Genomic DNA, 21,374 nt, shown 5'->3' with positions numbered 1-21,374 from the left:
ATTCCTTTTATTTAATCAAACAGAAGTTGGCTACCCTGAGGCAGACCCAGAATGTTTTCAATTCCCTGGTCCCAGAGCCCAGAGTCTGTCCCGGCTCTCCACAGCCACTGCTCACAGCCCATCCTGGAGCATCAGGGGTCACCACAGGGATGTTCTGTGCAACCTGAGAGGACAAAATGACTTCGCTCATCACTTGCTTGAATTTCTTTTTTAACCCAATAACTGTGCCCTGCTATGAGCTTCTCTCGTCGGTGGGAGGACCTCTAAGCCACACTTCCTAAGCAGAGTGAAATAAGGCTTCAGCCTACTTCCCATATTGGATAAGGCAATGGCACCCCACTCCAGTACTCTTGCCTGGAAAATCCCATGGACGGAGGAGCCTGATGGGCTACAGTCCATGGGGTCGCTAAGAGTAGGACACAACTGAGCAACTTCACTTTCACTTTTCACTTCCATGCATTGGAGAAGGAAATGGCAACCCACTCCAGTGTTCTTGCCTGGAGAATCCCAGGGACGGGGGAGCTTGGTGGGCTGCCGTCTATGGGGTCGCACAGAGTCAGACACGACTGACGCGACTTAGCAGCAGCTACTTCCCAGACCAAGGCTGAGGGGATGAGATGAGATTTCTGAGGTGGGCATGCAGTGCAGACCCCTGGCCAGCCACCCACACCTTCTTGCATGCCTGGCATGAACGCCGGACCCCAGTGGTAAGGCTCCTTCCACAAGTGAGCTCGTCGGGGTTCGACTCCCGTGGGTCTTGGTGTGGAGGGTGCTGCCCCCACTCCCTTGCCTGAAAAGGAGCAGGCTCTGTGCCCATGCCGAATCGCCAGGAAGGCTGCCAAGGGCAGGAGAGGAGCAAGAGCAGGAGGGAGCCATGGGGACACCCTGAGCCAGAGGCGCTGGCCTTCCTGGGAGCGCCCACCAATCTGAACAACGCCTGAGCCAACCGTGGGCTCCACTGTGTTTGGGAAACTTCTTAGGCAGCTTATTCAAAAGGGCTGACTTTGTCTCTCTCTGGTCTTCACATCCATGTACAGACACAGAACGCGAACGCCTCCCCTGAAGGGCCCTGGACAAACGGGCCCTTTACCTCAGCCACAACTACCAATCCTGCCTATGCCAAGCTCACACAAGGACCTTTTTACCCAAACCTGAGTTCTTTTAACCCAGTCCTTCTCCCTACTCTTCTAAGATGTCTGTCTTCTAATCTTTCAAACACAAGAAAAGAATATCCATAAGGTATAATGACAAAAACGCCCCTGTCAGTCCACAGTGTTTTCCCAAACTTTTTGACAGCAACACACAGTAAGAAGTACATTTCAACCAGCATCCTGGTAAAACATATTGATAGATGCATAAAAAACTGAAAAAAAAAATTTTTTTAATACTTTACAACCTGTAGAATACTCTGGAATTGTTTTCATCCTAGTTCATTTTTTTTCAAGTACTGAGTGACTTCTCTAGCCACAAATAACTGGAGAGATGTCAAGGGCATTTGGAAATAAAAGGAATCTTTTTTCTTTCAATTGTCACCACAAGTGGGGTGGTCACCAACTTTCACTGGGAGGGGATAGAGATGCTGTGCAATTCCTGGGCCAAACCCTCCAACAAAGAATTACTCCACCAAAATGCAATGGAGCATGTGCTGAGGGGTGGCTCCCACAGTCCAAAAGCATGTATCATGGAATTTTCCAGAGAAAGTCTACAATCTGGAAGGATGTCCTATTTCAGGAGCTCCGGGTAGGAGGTGGGTGGTAAGCAGGCCTCCAGGAGATGTGCCATCTTTCTGTCAGTCAGTCCTGAGCCTCAGGACCATCCCACCCCCATCAACAAGGCCCCAGCAGGTCTTCCCCCTTCAGACAGGGCAATGCTTCCTGCAAGCAGAGGAAAGAAGCGCTTCCAATTTCAGAGCCCTGTGTGGGTTCCCAACATAAAAGGGGAAAGAGAATTTGTTGTCCTGATGGTAGCAAGTTGCAGCAAGTCCAGGGCACCGGCGATCAAAGGGGCTGGGCCACCTCCAGGTAATCCCCACCAGGAATGTTTCCTCTGCTCACACTGTTTTCTCTTCTTTTCTTAGCCCAAGGCAAAATGCAAAGCTCCCATCTGTGCCCCCACTTTCAGGCTCACCAGGAACTCCCAGACTCTGGCGCCCCGATTCCTCACAAGTGTCCATAGGCACAGATTTCACAGAGCCTGACCGGGTATACTTCCTGCTATAGCTACATGGTGTGTGGGGCAGGAAAGGGCACCAGGTTTTCATTCTAAGGACACAGGGCTGAGACCCACCTTTGCCTTCACTCACTTGCAGAATTCAATTGTGTTTCCTCCCTACAAAAATTGGGACAGAATCATCCCAGCCCCACGCAGCAGGAATAGGACAGGGGTGTGACCGGTACAGAGGCACTGGCCTCACTCGTGTTCCCACGTATCTCCACCCCTCAGTGCTCGCTTGGGGGTTCCCCTGGCATGTCCCCCTGTGCAAGCCCAGAGAGAAAATCTAGCTCTGACACCAGATGGAGCCTCCTTACAGGGAAGCAGGGGGCTCTGCAGGACCTCCGGGAGCAAGTCTATGGACCAGGGCATGGGAAAGCCAGATGAAACTTCCTAGAGCCCAAAACCACCCCCCAGCAGGCTGATTACTGCACTCTTCAAGGCGTACGCTAAGTAAATATGAAACACTGAGCAAGCATGCTCAGATATATATAATGAGGGTAGACATTCCCCAGGACAGCTGTCCCCCAGGGACAGTGTTACAACATTCACCACTGGTGAGTCGATAATATTCCTGGTGGCTCAGAGGTTAAAGCGTCTGCCTGCAAGGCGGGAGACCCAGGTTCAAACCCTGGGTCGGGAAGATCCCCTGGAGAAGGAAATGGCAACCCACTCCAGTATTCTTGCCTGGAGAATCCCATGGACGGAGGAGCCTGGTAGGTTACAGTCCACAGGGTTGCAAAGAGTTGGACATGACTGAGCGACTTCACTCACTCACTGGTGAGCCCCCAGGACTTTCTGGCGCACAGAAGTGACTAGGCTGCTCATGCACCAAGAATGGAGACCCAGAGGCCAGGACAGACAAGAGGACATAGGGACATCTTGCCAGCTGAGAGGCAGCACAAGAAACTGACCTCCTCTTTGTACTCACCATGACCCAACCAGCAAGAGAGGACAGGCTTCCTGCTCTCCCAGCTTCAAGGCCTCCATCAAGGTCAAGGGCATGACCCCTAACCCTCCCTTAACACATCACAGGGTGTTGAAGGCTGCTCCCACCCAATCTATCTCAGTCCACCCACCCCTTCCACCCATGCCAGGCCCTCCCACCCGCCATCTGGCATCTTCTACAAGAGAGGAGGGCTGCAGAGCAGATGGATGAATAAGGACTTAAGAGAGGCTAGTGCAGTGTGGGGCCTTGTTACGATCCTGATTCTAACACACCTACTAGAAAAGTCATTTTGAAGCAATCAGGGAAATCTGAATACAGATTTCCAGCAATGTGTGTTAAGTCGCTTAAGTTGTGTCCAACTCTTTGCAACCCCATGGACTGTAGCCACCAGGATCTTCTGTCCATGGGATTCTCCAGGCAAGAACACTGGAGTGGGTTGCCATGCCCTCCTCCAGGGGTTCTTCCTGACCCAGGGATTGAACCCGTGTCTCTTACATCTCCTGCATTGGCAGGTGGGTTCTTTACTGCTAGCGCCACCACAGAGTAACTACTCAGAAGAGCAAGTACTCTCAAAGCCAACATTCCCAAGAACTTGTAAAATGTCACCTCCCCTTCAAGGGAGTGACGGTAAGCATCAGAGAAATTTAAATAACACCCACACTGACTGAGTAACTACAACAAATGTGTCCCCCCAGGTCCTAGGCACCTATGTCCAAGGGTGCCTTGGGAACACGTCTTTGTCCCTGAGAGGACAGCTGCTGACCTGGCCTCTACCACCTGTCCTCCTCTTCCTTCTAACTCACCAGCAGGAGGGGGCTGCACCATGAGTCCAGTGCACGGACGGACCCCCAGATCCACAAGGTAGCACCCTGTCTGCCCCCAGGTCAAGAAGGCATCAAAACCAGGACATCTGGGCATCCCTGGGCCCGCACTGCCCACTGGAGATAGCATACAAGCCACATTTTATGTAGTTTTCCAATTTCTGGTAGCCACATTTTGAAAAGAAACAGATGATAGCAATTTTAATGATATATTTTACTTAACCCAATATATCCAAATGGTTATTTTTTTCACCATGCAATCAACACGAACATTACTCAGGAGATATTTTACCTTTTTTTTTTGGCACTGTCTTCAAAATCTTCTGCACATATTATGCTGTCAGCACATCTCAGTTTAGACACTAAATTTCTGAGTTAAAGTGAAATATAGTCCCAGCAAAACAATAAAGTTATGTTCAGTGGAAAAATAACAGTACTCTGCTAACAGCTTTTAAATTTAAATGACTTAGAATTTAACAAGGAATCTGAAATTCCCCTCCCCAGTCACACCGGCCATGTTTCACACACGTGGCCAGCATCAGCACACTGGACAAGCACCTTTAGGCTCCAGAGAACACTTACTCAGCACAACCTGTTCACTCCTCAGTTTCAGATGAAGACGATGCAAAGCGCAAAGGAGGCAGCCCAGATGGTCTCTGTGAGGATGTGCTGAGTTAGCAGTGTTGGCGCAGGTTCTATCCAGTCACGGGGAGCCCAGGGCCTCCACGGTGCCCCCAAGGGAAGCCAGGTGGGACAAACACGCCTTGGCAGGCAGAGGGGACTGGAATAGATCCATCTTTTGGCCCTAAGGGACCCTAGAGTTCAAGGACAATATTCCAGGGTTTTATCTTTGTATCCAAGTGGTGCACTTGGAGCAGCATGCTTATGTTCCTCGGGCTGTTCCTCCTGCAGACCTGAGTTAGTCCCACTGCCCCTGGCCACCACTCAGGCTCTTGGAGACTTGTGCTCTACTTCTCTACTATGTTGGTTGCAGGATGTGACTGAGGAATCTGCAGGGACTCTACAGAGGCATTCCCTCAAGATTCAGATTTGGAAAACTTTGTTTCTGATTCTGTTGTCTGTTTTTCTCCAATTCATTTATTTTTATTCTATAGATACAATGAAACAATTAGAAACACCTGTTTCCCTTACCCAACTGGCTTCCAGGAGGCTCACAGCTAAATCATTGTGGTACACAGAATTTTTTAAATATCCACTGAACACTGACCTTCCAAGGGCTACATGGGCTTCTCAGATTTATATTTTCTCTCTTTCTCTGTATTTCCCTTTGACTATTTAATCATCTTTATATGCGTGCATGTGTGCTAAGTCGCTTCAGTCATGTCTAACTCTGTGACCCTATGGACTGTAGCCCACCAGGCTCCTCTGTCCATGGGATTCTCCGGGCAAGAATACTGGAGTGGGTTACCATGCCTCCTCCAGGGGATCTTCCCAACCCAGGGATCAAACCCATGTCTCTTATCTCTCCTGCATTGGCAGGTGGGTTCTTTACCACTAACACCACCTGGGAAGACCCCAGTCTTCACACATACATACTTCCACGTGCTTTTCAAATCATTTTGGAAATCTGGCAAGGCAGTAAGTCATGGAACTAAAGTTAAAATTCAGTGGGTTTAGAACATGGACTTGGAGGTTTCAAGGATGAAATAACAAGCACATTTATGTCTGTGGTTAAAAGGCCTGTGACTGGGCATCCAGGGGCTGCCCAGCAGGTTCCCACCCAGGACAGCAGCATGCAAGCACCACACTCCCACACAAACACCAGCAAGGTTGTGGACAGCAGACCAGAGGCCCAGCCCTCAGCTGAGCCATGCCAGTTCCAGAAATACTCTTCTTCTAGATCACCATAAACTAAAATCATCTTCACAAACCTCACAGCCTCCTCTCCCAGCTCACAGATGAAACAGACCCTTCCAAAAAGTAACCCCGCTGTCCCAGGATCACACAGCAATTCTTCCACATCCTCAGGCTACACATACTTCTGGAGGAAGGTGGCCGCTATACAGTCCTTGAGCATCTTCCAGGTTCCACACCTGTCCTCACAGGTGGCCACCAGCTCAGAGGAGTGTCAGCTGACAGTTAGAATCAGTGCATCCGGGGAGCAAGTGGCCCACAGACCTCGGGACACACAGTCAGCCTCCGGACTCATCTTTCAGACATGTGCCCTCAGAGACACCCCTCTTGGAAGTGGTGCTGAGCACATAACCTCACCCCTGGTCTTCTGAGAAGCAAACCTTGACCCAAGATACTGGGCAACAGCACAGCCAGTCTCCACTGGCGTCAGGAGGATGAAGGAGCAGGAAGGAAGAGCCCAGAGTAGACACAGGAGGACACGGCGAGGGCCTGTCTTCTTGGAGGACTTTCACGGCCACTCAGACGGTTCTTTTCAGGGAGAACTCTAAGAGGTCCCGTGGCCCCAGCGTACACCCACATACTAGGCTCAGAATCAGACGGAGCTGGGTGATTCCTGAGGTGCCTGCACTGCTGGTATCAGCAAGAGGCCGAACAGTAAAACAGAATGTGCTCAGTCACTAAAGGGAGCGGCTAGCAGCATTTCAGAAAGAAACACTGCTCCACACTTTTCACCCTACAGGGACCTTGAATCAGCATAGATCTCGCTGTGTGTGGCCCACAGAAACTGCTGGCACACAGGCAGGGCTGCCCCACAGCTTATGCCTTTGCCCTCTTCAACCCAAAAGCTCTCTACTGAGGAACACCCAAGACCTGTGGCCCCGAGGAGGGACAGGCTGATGGCCAGACCCCCTGCTGAGCCCAGCCATCCCGCCACCCCAACCCCAGGCTGTCCCGGACCACGAGAAATAAACCTTGTTGCTTTAATCCTCTGAGTCTGGGGTGGTCTGTGTCACAGGAGACAACTGGCACAGTCACCCACGCCAAACTGAGTGGCTCAAGGCCAACAGGAAACCGGGGCCCAAATGCAATGCACTTTGACAGACTATTTCTCCGTTTTAGTAGTGATGGCAAACGCCCCAGATGTGCTCACCTCCAGTGGGCAATGCACTGAGCAGGGCCCAGCTGGTGATCAGTTTGGAAATGGCAGTGAGCCACTTTTCTTCAATGAAGTTCTGCAAAGAACATCTCCGGCACCATTTACAATTATTTCTAAAAACTCCAAGAAATGGAATTAGAATTATCTGGTCAGCGGCGGATGGGACAGACACTTGAACATCCACATCCTTCATCATGGTGAGGTGCCTGCTGCTGAAGTGGGTCACTGGGTGAATGAAGGTCTCCGATCTGCTGTGTGGACACCCTTAGAGATGGTGTGACTTTTCAGTGGGATTCTTAACTGCCTGCAGAACAGGTCATCAGTCTCTTAGCTATGCGTAGAGACAAGACTTCTTTTAGATTTGCCTGAAGATGAACAGTGTTAATAAGTTCAAGGCCTGTCACTTTATCAATACTTTGCATATGGAAGTAGGTGTCAAGGCTGGCCAACTCTATCAGTGCCTGGAGACAACGCATCAGTGGCCAATTACACACCAAGCTGCCAGCAGGGGTGCAGGAGCCCAGATGAGTGCCAAAGACGCCCGCTCTGGGCACCATGATGGCGACCCCAGTTCCTGCTCCTGCCTTCACCTCAAAGCCAAGTCTGGACTCACTACTGGGCACTACCAGGCCAGTCCCTCTGCCCTGTGCAAACATCACTACAGACAACAGCATCAGAGCCGGGAAACTTGGAACCCCCTGCCTGGGAATCACCCTTCAGGGACTCTCAAACCCCTAGCCAGTGACAATGGTTCCAAAATCAACAGTCGTGCCAACTGCACCAAGTGAGACAAAATATATAAAAATGGCTCCTAAGCCAAGAGGCATTCCATAAGTAATGGGAAGAAAATACACTTTCACCAGCTTCTTATTTGACCACCATGCTAAGACACACCCTTTACAGAGGCCCTATCACCTGTCTTCCAGGAGAAACACACTGAGAGGCAGGGAACTGAAGGTCACAGGCCAGTAAGCCACAGAGCAGGACTTATCGGCAACAGAGAACTCTACCCCTCCTGCCAGTAAGTCCCTTTCAATAAGGACCTTTCCCTGGGGAATCCACCTAGGTCTATTCTAAGCCAACGTACAGAAGACCTTCTTCCCTGCTTCTGCAGGTAGGGGATATTATAATCACAGCCCACTTTGTTCAGTACTTACATGTGCCAGACAGTGCATTATCTCATGGAAGCCCTGGGCTGAAGCCAGCCAGCGAGGGGACAGCATTGGTGGCTTTTCTGGCACATATTTACCAACCCACATAAATCATCCCCTCTTCCAACACAGTCACTGACTACAGGAAAAACCTACAACTTAGGCTTAACCAGTCAGTGCAAGGCTTCTGTGGCCAAAGGACATTTGTTGAATGGCCGTAGAAGAGATGCTCTCTCTCCAGAAGTATGCAGTGGGCGATTGACTGCCATCTTCTAGTCACAGGAGGCCCACCAGGGAAAGAAAGTGACAACTAAAAAGGCAAAGAGAGTTTATGGGCAGTCACATGGTTGAGTTGCTTGATCAACCAAGCCTGATGTCTACATTACTTCTCGTTATTCTCCTTATATAAATCAGTAAACAGCCATTGGACCTAAAGAGCCCTTGACCTCAGAGGGAAGTAAATTGTCCAGGGTTCCCGAGATAGTACAAAGTAATGTTGCTACTTGAATCTTGTATCTAGCCCAGATTCTCCTCTGTAATGCTTAATTTTCTGTGTCCTTTTAGCTAGGTTATGACAACAAATGTCTGTCTACATGTTGCTGTAAAGGTTTCTTCAGATACAATTCACATTTAAATCAGCAGATATCAAGTAAAGCAGATTTTCCTCCATAATTGGGTGGGCCTCATCCAATCAGTTGAAAGCCTTGAGAAAAGACTAAAGGGAAAAGATAGAGGGAGGAATTCTGCTCTAGACTGTTTTCAACTCAAAACTGTAATATCAGAACCTGTGGAAATTTCTAGCCTGCCATGCAAACTTCAAACACACCGGCACCCTCAAATTCATGTATTTATCTAGATAGATGATAGATAGATCTAACATAGACATGTATCTATAGATATCTGATATACCTGACTGAAACATCTGCTTTAAACCCTAGGCTCTCTGTTGCCTCGCTCTTAGTCACGATCAGTTCCCACAGCACCTCCTTTAGCTCTTATGAACATACCCCCTTCCTACATCAAGTTTCACGTGTGCACAGAGCTAAACTCAGCTTCTGAGCTGGAAGCAACTGTCTCCCTTTGCATGGAGAGCGCACTGTCTTGCACACAAAAGAAGTTCCATCTTCATGTGTTTGACGAAGAATAAAACTACTTTCAACCAGAAGAGCTGGCAACAAAGGCCTCCAGAAATATAGATTATCACTCAATAAGGCAGCAAGCCAGTGAGTCAGGGACAAAGTGAAATATGAATGAGTGCTGAAAACATGCCCAAATTTGCACTTGTTAATGCAGACCTCACTCTCCAATCCTACACTCTACTGGGTGTCCTAGTCTTGGGCAGGAACAGGAATTGAGGGCTCAGGTGGCTAAAGGATGGAGCTCTCCGCAGCTCTTTCCTGGCAGAGACCCCTGAGAGGAATTGGAAAAATTACCAGCCACAGCCTGACACAAAAAGATGTGTGGATTATTGCAAAGCCAAACAATTTTAAAGCTATCTGACTGAACCATCACTGGGTTTCCAGAGCTAGTGCTTCATGCAGAAGAATGGATAAACTTAATCAGTGGTTCTCAGACTTGAGTGGACATCTGAACACCCTGCAGCTGTCACTCCCAGACCAGAGTATGGTCAAGCCCAGACCTGGAATTTCTAACAGCCCCCAGGGGCTGCTGATGTTGGTCCTGAGACCTCACTTCAAGAAGCCCTGACTCAGACATATGTCAGAAAATACAGACTCTCAGCAAACCCACCCAAACAGTGGGCTGAGGTGGGCAAGTGAGCCCTGGGTAGGCATCTGCTGCGTGGCTGTAGCAATAGCTACAGTCTTTTTCCCAGGAAGATTACGTAGGGTGCCACTGGAGAGCACTTGAGAGTATCATCACAAAAACAAACTAAAGAGCATTCTTCTTTTGCCCAGTTCACAGAACCATCTAAAGAATAAACACAATAAATAAATTCTCTTACTCTATCCAGGCAAGACAATTGGTAATTAACAGTTTGACTTACTTGTAGGATAATGTCTGCAAAGTACTTAATAAAAGTCCAGCATTTCATGATTTCAATATATAACTGATTCAGGCAAGGACTATCCTTGGATGCTGAACCATTGAGTGAGTGGTGATTAGGAAGCAGGATGCTCAGAGTTTTAAAGGGACAAAGGAGAAGATACACCTGACACCAAGGAATTCTAGGGCCTTCACCAGGTAATTAAGCTTTGAGGGCCAAGAGCAGGACAGCAGACACTGTACCTCTTGACATGAGGTGAGCACAGTATGCCACCTCATACCTATGCGAGCCTGAATGTAATGACAAGAAAAGACTCAAATCCAAGCTAGCATATCCTATGAGGAAATTGCCCTCAGCTCTTCAAAACCTCAAAGTAAGGGAATAAATAAATCTGTCCCTATTTTCAGATGACATGATTGTCAACATAGATAATCCCAGGAAATCTGTGAAACTGCTAGAACTAGTAAGTGAGCTGACAAAGATCATAGGATACAACATAAACATGCATAAGTCAATAGTACTTCTAAGTACTGTTCTTCTCTAATGGCTCAGCCAGTAAAGCATCTGCCTGCAATGTAGGAGACCCAGGTTTGATCCCTGGGTCGGGAAGATCTCCTGGAAAAGGAAATGGCAACCCACTCCAGTACTCTTGCCTGGAAAATCCCATGGACAGAGGAGCCTGGTAGGCTACAGGCCATGGGGTCACAAAGAGTTGGACACGACTGAGCAACTTCACTTTCATGTACTAGCAATGACCACATGGAAGCCAGAATGAAAAATACAGTACCATTTACAATCACTCAAGGAAAAGTAAATACTTGGGTGTAAATCTAACAAAACTTATATAGGACTTACATGCTAAAATCTACACAAAGCTAGTGAACAAAATCAAAGATCTAAACAACTGGAGAGATATACCATGTTCATGGACTGAAGACACAAATTAGCAGAGAAGACCTTCAACCAGTGAAAAAACAGTAGTCAATCCACACCACAGAGCAATACTCAGCAATGAAACAGAATAAACTACGGATACAGCAACAACCTGGATGGATCTCCAGAGAATCATGCTGACTGAAAGAAGCCAATTCCAAAAATCTACAAACTGTATGATTCCATTTATGTAACATTCTTTAAATGTCAAAACTACAGACATGAAGATTAGTGACTGTTGGGATGAAGTTTGGGTGCAGATGGATGGGAAGTAGGGTTGGCTATAAAGGACATATGAGGATCCTTGTAGGGATGGAATGTTCTATACTCTATCAATGACAACATCTTGGTTGTGACATAGTCCTGCAGTTTTTCAAGATGTTTTCATAGGAGGAAACTGGGTCAAGGTACACAGGATCTCTCTGTATTATTTCATACAACTGCCTGAAAATCCCCCCCAAATTTTAAAAAAATTAATTTAAAAAAATGTCTTCAAAGGGGAAAAAGCCATGAAAAATAATAATACTAAATAAAGAAAGCTGGTGGCCTGCTCCCACTTTCAGGGCACAGACAGACAAAATCACACAGTGTGACACATAGCCATGACGAGATTCAGAATGGATTAAGGACAGCAAGAAAGCACTTTGGGGGGCCAATGCGGAAATCTAAGTAAGAACTAGACATTAGCTGATGTCAACAAAGTAAAATTAAATTGCTTTGAGTGGTCATGGTCTTGAGGTTGAGAGATGAGGGAAAGTGTCCTTGTTCTCAAGAAACACAGGCTAAAGTATTTGTGGGTGAAGTTCATGATAGATACATAAGTTATGTAAATAAAGAGAGATATCACTTAAATAGAGAGAGATACAGCCAATGTGACAAAATGGCAAGGGAAAAAAAAAAACCTGCAGCAAATCAAGGTGAAGGGTATGCAACTGTTCACTATACTATTCTCCATTTTCAAAAATGAGGTTGGATGAAAAGCAGTTTTTTAAGTTCAGCAACCATCCACTGGGTTTATCTGTACTTCTTTAACAGTCTGTCTCCTTTTCCTTTCACCCTTAAGCACAGATTCAGATGATGCTAAGTTTCCAGGGTCCTGAATGATGGCAAAAAAGCCTCTCATACAAGAGCCAAAGGGCCCCTTGGCCCCAAGAGAGACAGCCTCGGACAGATGTGGCCTCAGTCTCAAAATGACAGTGAGAATTCAGAATCAGATGGTCAGAAGTAACTAGAGATGGACACAAGAGCCATGATGGAGGAATCCGCAGCTCTGAACTCTCGGTCCTCAGGATCCCCCAACCCCATGGTCCTCGGGACCTCCACCAGCCCCAAGGTCCTCAGGAACTCCACCAGCCCTGTGGACCTCAGGACCTCCAGCAGCCCCATGGGCCTCAGGACCTCCACTACCCCCCTGGTCCTCAGGACCTCCACCAGCCCTGTGGTCCTCAGGACTGCCCAATCCCATGGTTCTCAGGACCTCCACCAGCCCCCTGGTCCTCAGGACCACCCAATCCCATGATCCTCAGGACCTCCACCAGCCCAATCCCATGGTCCTAAGAACCCCCAGCACCATGCTATTCTGCTGCATCCAAGCTGATATCTCAGCCATCAAGCCACAGCAAGCCCTGCTGAGTTTGCGAGGGTTAACCATATCCCAGGACACAGTCAGCACTCAGTAAACGCTAGCTGCCTGAGAGCAATGAGTGAGGGAGTGAATGAACAAACAAAGGAAGAAACAATGGAGTCACTCTCTGACAGGGCCTCACACAGAGTCAATAATTAATGTCAACCCACCCACCATCATCACCCTCAGGTACGTACCTTTTATTCCCAGCAAACAGCCTGAGATCTGTGAACTGCTGGCACACCACGTCTCATTCATCAGGCTGGGAAGAGAACAGCATCCTGGAAATGGAAGCTGGTGATGTTTGTGGTGGGAGGAGGGTAGCAGGGGAGGTGGGGCAGGGGGCCGGGGGTCATGTACCACGGGGCCATGAATTTAGCCAGGGCCAAGGCCCTGAAGCAGCCACTGGCCATTTGCGGCAGGACAGATGCACCAACTAATCAAGAGACCCAGCTTGTGGCTGGCAAACAAAGCCACACTCCTGCTCTCAACTCTTCCATCATCATCTGAACGTGAGTTACCTGCCTCCAGGCACCAAGGGTACCATACAGCACATCCAAACGTCTCTCTAAAAGCTAGACTTTTTTAAAAAAGACACTCAGTCCTACAGAAAGAATCTGTGAACATGATCTGAGCAGCCTGGGCAGAAGCAGATAAGTGGGAGAGGCGACTTTTCTCAGCAGGAGTCTGATGGATGCTCAACATTTTTATAAGAACAAAACTGTCATTTAAATATCAGACAAGAGATTACACATTGCTAGTGGATGTGTATAGTGACTGGAATCCATTCTGAGAGAAAGACAAAGGAAATAATTCTTGCCATTTTACAGTGTGGACTTCAAGGAACCCCACAACACACTCTGTCCAAAATGAATATTCTTTTGTGCTACCGAAATAGTGAAGTAACAGTTTTGTATTCCCAACTCTTGTCAGGGAGCCCTCACAGATTCCTAGCAGGCACTGACCATCAACTTTCTATAATATGACAACTTAAAATATGGCTACTTTCCAAGAAAATAACAGTGGGCTAGATTCTCAAGCCTGTAAAATAAGTGTCAACTGCCCTCCTCTGAAAGTTCATGGAATACACTGCAAAGCAAAACTCCCAGAAAGAAGAAAATGGTGGCCTTGGGAAAAAAAAAAAATTAATGAAACCCTGGGAAAATATGCAACCACCTCCCTCTCTTCTTGTAAAGAACCAGCTTCTCAAATGTTTCCACTTAGCTGTGGAATTGTCCCTCCTCTAATGAAGGCTTACAGTAGGGAGGCTCCAGAGGCAGAGGCCTTGACCAAGGTCACACAGGCGTCCCTCGGCTCCTTCCAAAGCCCTTATCACATGAAGATAGAGGAAGCCTTGGTTCCTGTCCTTGGAAGAGCTCAGATTTTTGTGAGGAGAGATATAAACAACATGTACATGGCCCAACCCCAGAGTACATCAGAAGACCAAGGACGTGCTAATTGGGCATCAGAAGGGCAATGTGAGCCTGTGATTGTCAGGCTCCCTCCCAGAGGACATGCGCTTGGGTGGGAAGAGCTTGGGGGCCCCACAGACCCACCTCCGTCCCAGGAGCTCTATCTCAGGGAGGTGGGCTAGCATGGCGAAAAAGCCTTCTGGATTCAGCTCCTAGAAAGGCTGAATGATAAAGCGAAAAGAAAAGTAATGACAAGATACCTAGTATGTACACGCATGCTAGGTTGCTTCAGTCGTGTCTGACTCTTTGCGACCCTATGTACTACATAGCCCACCAGGCTCCTCTGTCCATGGGATTCTCCAGGCAAGAATACTAGAGTGGGTTGCCATGCCCTCCTCCAGAGAATCTTCCCAACCCAGGGATCAAACCTATGTCTCTTACATCTCCTACATTGGCAGGAGGGTTCTTTCCCTCCAGTACCACCAGAAAGCCCACTGTGTACATGACATTACATTTACCCCAACAACCCAGGGAGGTCCTTTATACCAACTCCCCGTGTTCAACAGCACTTCAGAGGAGCAAGGTGTCTGTCCCAGGGTCGCACAGAGAGGCAGGACCCAGGCCACAGTGTTCACAGCGGAGCCCACTCCCCTTTTGCCCTGGCCCCAGAATAAACAGGCAAGACCGTGCTGTTTCCAGCAGCAGCAGAAGACTCAGAGTAGCTGATATCCTAAAAGCGCACAGGCCTGACAACAGACAGAACGCATCAGAAACAACCAGTGAAGCCAAATGGAAGGAAGGAGGGAAACGCAGGGGTCGAGGGAGAGCAGACAAGAAAGATCACTGTTGGCCAAAAGTCTTCGTCAGCTCCAGCCTGTTAATCCAACTTATCTTGGCAGCGAAACCTGAGAGCTGAGCCTGTCTGGACCCCACTAGAACATTATTAGTTGCAGAGCTGAGTTCAGCTCCGACAGGTTCTAGCTGGACCCTGGCCAAGATTCCTGGTCACAAAGCCTCCCAGAGCCAAGGTCAGCATGACAGCAGCTTCAATGCACGTAATCCCAACAGCACGTGGCAGACCACAGGGCACAGTGCCGGGCCCTGACCCCGGTGCCTTTGTGAAGACCTCACTGGGCAAGGGCCTCACTCACGTCCACCCACTGTTGCCCGCAGGACCCAGGAGCAGGGGAGAAAACCTGGCCCTTCGGGGAACAACAAGCAGTCTAGGTAGAGGGGCTGTGTCCCAGCCAGGCCTGCACATACCTCCCTGTGCGCTACACACAATATCAGCGACCGGCGGATCCCCAGCAGGCCAGAGCTCAGAGAATGCTTCTTTCACCTTCTGAAAGCAGCAGCTCTAATAAGAATCCAGCCCAGCAGCTAGGAGCTCATGCAAGCACGGCCATCACTCTGCAAGGCTGTAAGGGTCATCACTGTGATAACTGTGAAGTCAAGGCAAAAATACGGGAAATGCTTAGGGTAAGATACAGGTCTGGGAAAACCATCAGCATAAAAAGTACATACATACACACATCACATGTCTAACACTGTGTGCTAAGTCGCTTCAGTTGTGTCCAACTCTTGTGACCCCATGAACTGTAGCCTGCCAGGCTCCTGGGTCCACAGGATTCTTCAGGCAAGAATACTGGAGGGGGTTGCCTATTTCCTCCTCCAGGGGATCTTCCTGACCCAGGGATCAAACCATTGTCTATCCTGTCTCCAGCATTAGCAGGTGAGTTCTTCACCACTAGCGCCACTTGGGAAGCCCAAACCTCGAACACTTAACAACAACCAGGCCAGAAAGAGGAAGATGGTCAGGTATTTGTAAGTGTGAGAATGGAGGAACTTTTATAAATATTTAAACATCATTTAAGTCATGATAGTGTTTCTAACAAGAAACAAGTTCCATAAAAGTGCATTATGCTCTTACAGATGACCTATAATTTGGACTTTTTTGCATTTAAATGGGGGCAGGGAGGAGCAAAGAGCAAAAGAAGTCACTCTCTTGTTGCCAGTCACCCATCTCACCCAAAGTCTTCATCAGCCTGGCCAGCCCTCAGCCCAAAGACTTTCCTATTTGTTATGCTAAGAGCCACCTTCCTCAGGGGCCTGTGCGCAGCTGCCCCGCCCCTTCACATGCCAGCAGGGCAGCTCAGGAGCCGATCGCAGGCACCCCGGGGTCGGGTAGGCTCAGCCCCACACCCCTAAAAGCTAGGTGCACACTCACTTCTCCTGCAGGTCAAGGCCCACAGTCCCCCTACCCGACCTTCACTCCTGCCCGCCCCCACCATGCTGGTACGCCCCTCATTCTGGGCCACAGGATCTGCAGGGCTAAAATATCCTCAGGCTCCACAGTTCTCTGACCACTTAGCCCAGCAAGCTGTCCTTCCTCTGTGGTTGCACCCATGCACATTTCCTGTGTGCAGACTGAGCTCCCTACCCAAGCCCCCACTGCCCCAAGGTGGCCAGCACTCATGAGACCTGCCACTCCCATTGGCGTGGAAGACACAGGGTTCCTCGTTTCTGGAGCTGAATGCTGGTGTCCTCTTATTCCTCTGCCTTCCTCAACCCCTTCCCTCTTCTAGAAACACATAAGGCAGTTCCTGCCCAAGGCCTCTGCCCTCACTGACCCTCCACCCGATGGATCCTTCCCTAAGCGCCCAGGATTCACTGACTCTGATGCATCCTTCAGCCCATCATCTCCCTCCAAAGAAGCCCCACCAGACCACCCTGTAGAAAGCCCAGTGCCCAGGGCCTGAACCCAGCCTGAGCCAGGAAGCCTCCGTAACAGGGGACAATATAAGGATGAAACACCTCCTTTGAAGCCCAACCAATTCTGCAAATGCCCACACTGGAAACGATGCCAGCAATTCTGGTCCAACATGTTCCAGCACTGGGGGTAGGGCCTGCTAGTTGGCATTCCTGACTTGAGATGGTGAATACATTCTTAAAGGGTAAAAATTAACCAGCGTCCACCAGCATCCGGTCCTGCAGGCTCCATGTACTGATCAGAAGAGTTGCCTCCCAAAGGCACAGCCACCTTCATTGCCATTTCACCAAGGCTAAGCCAGAGCAGAGCCCAGGTCTGTGTTGTTCCCGAGGAAACCTGGAGTAATTGCACTCATACATCATAGGTTCTGGCATGCGGGTCCCAGACTGAACCATTTATCCAAATTAAAACCATTCTCCAGAAACAAAATCAGACCCTTTTAATTGAAAAATAAAACCAAGCAACCCTAAAGCCTCCTTTTTTTTTTTCTTAATGAAAGACATTCTTCCTGCTTTCTCATTCCATTAATCACTAAGTTTATACAATCTTGGTAAAAAGTCTTCTCTTCCTTTTCCTGCAGGCCTGGTTTTTCCCAGCAGGCGCCAACCCGGCCAGGAGTTCAGGCACGCCGGGTGAGCACTAAGAGGATTCAGCCAGCATGCTGTTTCTCAACTGCAATTTGACCTTATATTTCAAGGGACTTCCAAAAGTTTGTGTTCACTTCTAGGTATACACCCCAGAGAAGTGAGAGCAGGGACCCAAACACATACCTACACACCCATGTTCGGAGAAGAGTTATTCGAAATAGCCAAAAGGTGAAAGTAACCCAAGTGTCTACCAAAGGAAAACTGGACAAAGTGGTCTTTAAGTAAATGAAAGATTCCAGAAGGAAATCCTGGTACATCCTACAACATGGATGAAACCAGAGGATATTAAGTAAAGTGAAATAAGTCAGTCACAAAACACCAAATATTGTATGATTCCACTTCCATAAGGCACCCAGGGCAGTAAAATTCATAGAAATGGAAAGCTGAATGGTGGGTGATGAGCTGTGGGAGGAGGAAAGAGGAGTTAGTGCTTACTGAGGATGGAGTTGGTTTTGCAAAATGAGAACAGTTCTGCATACGATGATTTCACAATATCAAAGTACCAACGCCACTAACGCGTACACTTGAAAATGGTTATGTTATGTGCATTTTACCACAGTCAAAAATAGTTTATGTTATTTGACTTTACAAGTCCTTCCAAGAGCATGACTGGCCAGGATCTTGCCCAATCTCTATGCAAGAATGCACACAAGGCTCCAAGTGACCAGAGGACAAATAAATGGTCATCACGTAAATACTGGGTTCTGTACTGTATGAATGAATTCACTTGTGTGAATGCAGAGTCAGTTACAAGTGGGGAAGTGCTTACACTGCCACACTGATGCTAATACGTATGATCTCAAACCAGTAAACTTGAAAAACAGAATGCACACAGCATACAAAAAGGTGAAAACACTGCTCCATGGGTGGCACTATTAGGCCACTTTTCCTGCATTTTTAACATTTCTCCCTTTTTTCTAAGTCTACAAAAAATATATTACACAAAAACTACTTTGTAGAAAAAGAGTCAAAAATTAATTTAGGAAACCAAGGCACATCCATTACCTGGGAATCCCCTACCACCCCCTGAGCAACACAGATGACAATCGCCCCCTGCCTCCTAGGGCAGGACAGGAGAAAACGCGCCTAGCCAGCTGAGAGCCAGTCCTGCCTCACTCAGCCACCAGTGGACACAAGCAGAGGTGTGTCCCCTTTCCTCCACCCCCAGCCACTTCAGATCTTTCCAGAGAAGACAAACTGGAAACACACCTGGCCAAGATCTAAAGGAGACTCCCACATCCCCCACCACCTCCTCCAGTTATAACAAAGGATTGCCCCTGACAGGGATCAGATAGGGACTCCAAGAATGCAGAAGCGATGTTTCAACAGGAGCCCCGGGGTGGGGGCGGGGGGTGGGGTGGGGGAGTGACAATTCGGCAGAAAGAGAGTAAGCAATGGCCCAAGAGCCAGCAAGCAGGAGGGATGCCCTGGGCTACACAGGAGACCCAGTAATCAAACAAAACAGTACCCAGGAGGAGCACAGTGACGTCCCCAGGCTGCAGGTGGGGAACCAAGAGGGCAGCCTCGGGACAAAGGGTGCTTTTACCCCAGATCTGTGGCTGCCAGAGCCCGGCTCTCTCCTCCCAGCACGCTGCCTTCACCGTACCTTTGATGTGCGTCCAAAATCACCAGTGGTGAGGGGTGAGCACTCAGGAAACCTCTGAGAAAGGTGATGGATTACGAGCGGAGGAGAGTCAATGGAGCCCTTTTGTTCCTGCAGCCAGTGCCGCAGCCCTGTCGTCGTCGTCGTCGGGAGGAATGTGTACAGAACGCAGACGCCCCAGCTAATGGCCCAGCCTGGCCCTGGGGTGACATGCATGGCCAGATGAAGGCTGCTCCCCCACGCCCTGGGAGGCTCCACAACGAGTGAGAGTGAGATGCAACACGGAGCAGCTGTGGGCCAGGGTAATGATGGAAGCGGATTCCTGAATCCTCCGGTGTGAAAAGCCCGGCTCCCGAGTTCCCGGGCCACAGCCACCTCTCCCTGAAGAAGAGCGGAGCAGGGTACTTGGCACGCAAAGCCTTTGCCTCTGCCCCTCTCAAGAGCCTTGGCCGTCTTCCACCAGGGCACCTATCTCATAAGTGTGTCTTTAAAACTTTGGGGTTTGTTGTTTATCACCAGTTTTGGAAAAGCTACACGCAAGAGGTACCAGGTCACACCGTGATGCTCTCACCCAGAGACACAGTGAAAAGAGATGAGACCCTTCCCAGCTGAGATGAGACTCAGCCCACAGGTGCAAGCTGGTCGGGAGTGGCACCAACTGTCTGCAATGAGAATTCCCACAGATGTCACCTCAACCTCAGAACAGAGCCAGGCCTGTACAAGGTGTACTAAGTGCTATCAACTCCCCCAAGGAGAAGAGGACGAGGAAGGCAGGCAGCTGGCCACATGCCACAGTCACAGCCCAGGGAGGAAGGAAGAGGGACAAAGGCTGTGTCCGAGGAAGCAGCTGTGGCTGGAACCCAGGCCGGCTGTGGACAGTGGGCACCCGAGAACCCCGGAGCTTCCGCCAGGCACTTGAGGCAGGTCGAGAACCAGAGATCCCTGGGTTCCACTTTGGGACCCCGCCCAACACCACACCACCGCCTCCTTGCACATGCTCAGGCCCCTGTGACCAAGGGGACACTCGCCTTCTCTGGGTGAGGGCCAGGCACAGGCTCTGTCCCCAGACAGACCTGAGTTACAACCAGCCCCATGACACAGGCAGGTGACTTAAGCTCACTGAGTCTCAGTGTACATTCGGGAAAACTAAGATAAAAATATTTTCCTGCAACGTTGGGTGATGATCTATCTGATCGTGGAAAGTAAGCACACCCAGGTGCATGGGTGACCACACCATCAGAAGAAGGCATTAATCTTGCAAGGTTTCTAGGCTGGGAGCGGGGGAGGGGGGCGGCAGCACAGGAGCAAAGCCTTCTCTCCCAGAGTTGGTGTCTCTGGGGAGCACCCCCTTGGCACAATCAGGAAATGCTCCACAAGAGGGAATTTTCCTTAAACATAAATTTTTCAGTAATTTAGCCCATTTGGGACCGAACATTAATACCAGATCATTGCCTTCCTTTTTTAAAAAGTAACATAACTCTTTAAATGTCTAGGGGTCATTCTGATGACTATCTTCCCCTCAATGACACCGTAGGGCATTCTGACGGCTCCCAACAGTGGCCCCAGCTGAGGGTCATCCTCAATGGCTCCTCCCTCCTACCCAGCAGAGGAGCCCCCAGGGGGGTCTGGGGCAGCAGGTGGGAGACATCCAGCCTCCCTGCACCAGGGACAGGCACACAGTTGGGACCCCGAGTGCACACAGAGCAGAACAGAGAGGTGTCCCCGCAGGAGGGCCCAGTTCATGGATCTGGCAAGACACACACCAAAATGAAAGGGGCGGGGGCAGGCCAGGTGCTCACCAAACACGTTCCTAAAATTCAGAGTGCAATAGGAAGCTCCAGAAACCTGGAGATTCTGGTTTGCTGCTTTTATGGGAAAAGGACAGACAAGAAGCAGACAAGCATTCCCACGCTGAGTCCACTAGAACTACAGAGTGGCAAATCTGCCTGGTCTGAGGACTCAACATACTGGAAGATTCAAAACATCTTCTGAGCCTAAGAGAAGATAACACATTCAACAGCATTTTGACCGATTTTTAACATCTAGGTGTTTTAAAAAGCGGTGAGGCAGTACTGAGAGTACACCCCCGCAGTCGGACAGTTGGGGTTTGAATATTGGCTCCACACGGACATCCCTGGGAAGATCGGGTCTCATCACACCGTCTCACACCTGCCTATGCTTAGCCATGAGGGTTAACGGAAGTAATTCTTTCCATAG

The 21,374-nt window shown here is 49.1% G+C and overlaps 1 protein-coding gene across 3 annotated transcripts in view; it reads right to left on the bottom strand.

Annotated features, from left to right (window-relative positions):
- Positions 1-21,374, bottom strand: part of TNS3 (tensin 3) — a 223,255-nt gene that overhangs the window by 198,987 nt on the left and 2,894 nt on the right. Inside the window, exon 2 of one of the 3 annotated variants that reach the window (XM_069586828.1) lies at positions 15,401-15,579. The exons of the other annotated variants lie outside the window; for them this stretch is intronic. The gene's annotated coding sequence lies outside the window, so the exon portion shown is untranslated. The remainder of the gene's footprint in view (positions 1-15,400; positions 15,580-21,374) is intronic. 3 annotated transcript variants of the gene reach the window in all.

This window comes from Ovis canadensis, chromosome 4 (assembly GCF_042477335.2).
Source record: "Ovis canadensis isolate MfBH-ARS-UI-01 breed Bighorn chromosome 4, ARS-UI_OviCan_v2, whole genome shotgun sequence".
Taxonomy (NCBI): domain Eukaryota; kingdom Metazoa; phylum Chordata; class Mammalia; order Artiodactyla; family Bovidae; genus Ovis; species Ovis canadensis.
Note: the sequence above shows the minus strand (reverse complement) of the source record. Positions and strands in the feature narration are given on the sequence as shown.